The following is a 4,785-nucleotide window of genomic DNA, read 5'->3' on the forward strand; positions in this document are numbered from 1 at the left end:
AAGTGTCTAATTTTTAGGAGGTCCCAGTCATCTATTTTGTCTTTAGCTGTTTGTATGTTTTCATTTGTGTTTGATAGTGTATTTATGCCATGTATCAGAGCCCCTAAGTTTGTCCCTATTTTTTTTTTGTAGATGATCTTTATAATGATATATATAATCTTTTACATTTAGGTTTTTAATTCATGTTGAGCTCATTTTTGTTTATGGTTTGAGATGTGAATCTTGTTTCGTTCTTCTGCAGATGGATTTCCAGTTTTGTCAGCACCATTTGTTGAAGAGACCATCTCTCCCCCATTTAACATGTTCTGGCCCTTTGTCAAAGATCAACTGACCATACGTAGTTGGATTTACTTCTGGATTCTCAATTCTGTTTCACTGACCTATGTTTTTTGTGTACCAGTGCCAGACTTTTTGACTACTATTGCTGTGTAGTACATTTTGAGTTTGGAAAGTGAGAAGCCTCCTACTTTGTTCTTCTTTTTTTTTCCAGTAATGTTTTGCTTATCTGAAGTCTCTTTCCTTTCTATTTAAAGTCAGTGATTACTTTTTGCATTATGTCGATAATCTGAGGATTGCATCATATCTATAGGTTGCCTTGAATAGTGTTGACACTTTCACAATGTTAAGTCTTCCTATCCACGAGCCTGGTATATTCTTCCATTTTTCTAGGTCACTTTTGATTTCTTGTAGTAGTAGTTTGTAGGCCTTTTGTTTCTCTGATTAGATTTATTGCTAAGTATTTCACCTTTTGGGTGGTTATTGTAATTCATATATGTAACAGTTAAGGTTTTGTGTCGGGGATAGTTCAGTTTACTGTGCCAGGATTCTCAGTGCTTTGGCAGTTAAGATGTAGTTATTTCCAAAATGAGATGTAATATAATGTAATTAACTCTATGATGGCTTCTGCTGTGAGTAGTCAATCAATTGAAAGGATGTTTCCTCCAGGGTATGGCTGGCTCCAATATATCTGATACTCAGGTAAAGCTTACTTGTTCTCTGTGGTGTCTGGATCTTGCATCTGGTTCCTCTTCTGATCTCTGGTTCTTTGAACTTGAGCCAGTGACCTGTTCTATTATTTGCCTACCCTGGGAGATCTCAGCAGCCTTCTTACCTGCTAGACCTACCTGCATGCTCTACCTGCCTGCCTGCTTGCTGTCTGACCTGCTGATTTTGGTTCATCTGACTCAGACTTGGGATTCTCTCACCTCTACAACAGTATAAGCCATTTCCTTGATGCAAATTTCTCTGTATATATACATATAAATTTCACTGCTTTTGCTTCTTTAGAGAACCCAACCTAAAACAGTATTGTTTTCCTGATTTTCTTTTCCCAGTTCTTTTTTGCTGTTTCATGCTATCGTTCCGACTCATAGCAACCATATGTGCAACAGAAAGAAATACCGCCTGGTCCTGTGCCCTCCTCACAATTGCTGCTACGCTTGAGCCAATCCATCTTGTTGGAGGGTCTCCCTCATTTCCACTGTTCTTCACTTTACCAACCATGATGTCCTTTTTCAGGGACTGGTCCCTCCTGATAACATGTTCGAAGTATGAGAGACCAAGTCTCACCATCTTGCCTTCTACGGATCATTCAGGCTTTACTTCTTCCAAAACAGATTTGTTTGTTCTTCTGGCAGTTCATGGTACCTTACTTAAATATTCTTCTCCAGCATCATAACTTAAATGTATCATTTTATACAGCCTTCCTTGCTCATTGTTCAACTTTCGCATGCATGTGAAGTGATTGACAATACCATGGCTTGAGTCAGGTGTGCTTTAGTCCTCAAACTGACATATTTGCTCTTGAACTCTTTAAAGAGGTCTTGTGAAGCAGATTTACCTAATGCAATATGTTTAAAGAGTTCTATTAGTATAAAGGAATCCAACTGATTTTTGTATGTTGATCTTATATCCTGCCACTTTGCTGAATCTTTCAATAAGTTCCAATAATTTTCTTACTGAGTCTGTGGGCTTTCTGTGTATAGAATCATATCATTTGCAAATGGGGTTTGACTTCTTTGCCAACTTGGTTGTGTTTAATTTTCCTTTCTTGCTTTATAACTCTGGCTAAGACTACCAGAACAACATTGAACAGGAGTTGAGATAAAGGGCATCCTTGTCTGGTTCCTATTCACAAGGTGAAAACTTTCAGTTTCTCTCTGTTCATAATGATGTTGACTCTTGGCTTTGTGTTGTTGTTGTTAAGTGCTGTTGAGTTGATTCTGACCCATAGCATTTATATAGGGAAACTTATATAGGGTTTCCAAGGAGCATCTGGTGAGCTTGAACTGCCAAACTTGCAGTTCAAATGGCTTTGCAGTCTGGCACATTAACCCACAGCGCCACACCAGGATTCCTTGTATATATGCCCTTAATTATGTAAGTAATTTCCCTTGTATTCCTGTTTTGTTGAGTTTTTTTAATAAGGAATAGGTGTTGGATTTTGTCAAATGCTTTTTCTGCATCAACTGATATGATCATGTGGATTTTTTCCTTTGTTTTATTTATGTGGTGGATTGATTGTTTTTCTAATATTGAACAGTCCCTGTGTACCTGCATACCATTTGGTCATGTTGTAAATTTTTTAATATATTGTTGGCTTTTGTTGCCCAGAATTTTGTTGCAAATATTTATATCTATGTTCATGAGAATTATGAGTCTATAATTTTCTTTTTAGTGACATCTTTGCATGGTTTTTGTTATGTTTGCTTCTATATTCTACGATAATTTCAGTAGAATTGGTGTCAGCTCCTCTCAGAATGTTTGGTAGAATTCACCAGGGCCCAGTAATCACCTGGGCCCATGTTCTTTTTTGAAGGGGGGAGTCCTGGTATGGCGCTGTGGGTTAATGTGCCAGACTGCAAAAGCTGTTTGAACTGCAAGGTCAGTGGTTCAAACTTACCAGCTGCTCCTTGGAAACCCTTTACAGGGTCACTTTGGGTTGGAATCAACTCAACGGCACTTAACAAAAACAACATCAAGTTTTTAAATGACTTGGTCAATTTCTTCTTCTGTTATAAGTCTGTTCAAGTTTTCTACTTCATTCTGTGTAAGTTTAGTAGGCCATGTGTTTCTAGAAATTTGTCTATTCTACATTTTCAAATGTGTTGAAGTACAATTCTTCATAGTATTCTGTTATATTCTTTTATTTCTATTGATTTTAATGTGACTTCACCCATATCATTTCTTATTTATCATATTTGTTTTTTTCTTCTTTTCTTTAGTTAGATTTGACAATGATTTATAGATTTTATTAATCCTTTCAAAGAATCAAGTTTTCTTTTTTTAAAAAAATTATTGTGAATTGAGTTAAAATTTACAGAGTAGATAATCAGTTTTACATTCATGAAATCATATACTTTGCTTGATTACAATGATTACAATCCCCTCAATGTACTAACAGATAATAATATTTACCTCTATTCACTTTACCTATTGCATTCCTCCCTGTGTCTCCCGTTACCTTGATCTTTCCTGTGCTAATGTCCCTCTTGTATATTGCCTGACCCATGTTAACATGTGTCAACCCTCTAGTCTATGAATAGTTTTCCCTTCCTTTCTATACTCCCATAACCACCATAGATAATTTCTTTTATCAAGAAAACCTTTTCTTAACTTGCTCATTGTTCTAATACAATGTCTAATACAATATTTGTCCTTTTATGATTGACTAATTTCACTCAGCATAACAGATTCAACCATGTTGTGGGGTATTTCACAGATTCATCATTATTCTTCAGTGTTCTGTAGTATTTCATTGTGTGCATGTACCAACGTTTGCTTAATCATTCTTCTGTTGATGGACATTTATATTGTCTCTTTTTTTATGTGTCTCTTACAGACAGCATATTGAAACATCCTATGTTCTTGTCCATTCTGCTCTCTCTGTCTCTTGACTGGTGCATTTAATACATTGAATACATTCACTATAATTATCAACAGTTATTAATTGATTGCTATCATTTTGCTGTGTGTTTTTTGTGGTGCTGCTGGTTTCTTTGTTCCACATAATTTTCTGTGTTGAGATCATTTTGTTTGTGGATTTTCTTTTCATTTTCAATTCTGTTGTGTTAATGCTTACTAAATCTCATTTTTCTCTTTCTAAACTTTTGATGTGCAGGTACATTAATTTTCTTTGATGTTACCCTGTAATTTATTTATTAATTTTATTCCCCATTTAAAGACCATAGCCTTCTGTATGGATTGCATCTCAATGTAAAGAAAACAAAAAATCCTCACCACTGGACCAGGCATTGTTTCATTCTATTGTACGCAAGGTCACTATGAGTTAGAATGAACTCAAGGGCACCCAACAGCAATTGTTTTTATCTCTCTTCCTTTTAGAGTCCTGGTGTGGTTCTGTGAGTTAACTTGCTGGACTACAATGTCAGTTTGAACACCAGCTACTCCTTGGAAACCCTATACAGGGTTGCTATGGGTTGGAAACGATACAATTACACTTAAAAACAACAATCTTTCTCTAAATTTGTTGAAGTTACCTAAATAGCATTCATTCCTTGCCAAGCAATACTGATATTTTCTGACTACACTCTGTCTTGTTTCTTCATGTAAATTGAAATTGTCTGTTTTCTCTGAGACAGTGTTGTTGTTGTTAGGTGCCATCGAGTTGGTACCGACTCATAGCAACCCTATGCACAACAGAACAAAACACTGCCTGATCCTGGGCCAAACTCACTATTGTTGCCATGATTGAACCCATTGATGCTGCCACTGTGACAATACATTTCACTGGGGGGTCTTCCTTTTTTTCTCTGACCCTCCACC

The sequence above is a fragment of the Chrysochloris asiatica genome, unplaced genomic scaffold, assembly GCF_000296735.1.
Source record: "Chrysochloris asiatica unplaced genomic scaffold, ChrAsi1.0 scaffold00052, whole genome shotgun sequence".
Classification (NCBI taxonomy): Eukaryota; Metazoa; Chordata; class Mammalia; order Afrosoricida; family Chrysochloridae; genus Chrysochloris; species Chrysochloris asiatica.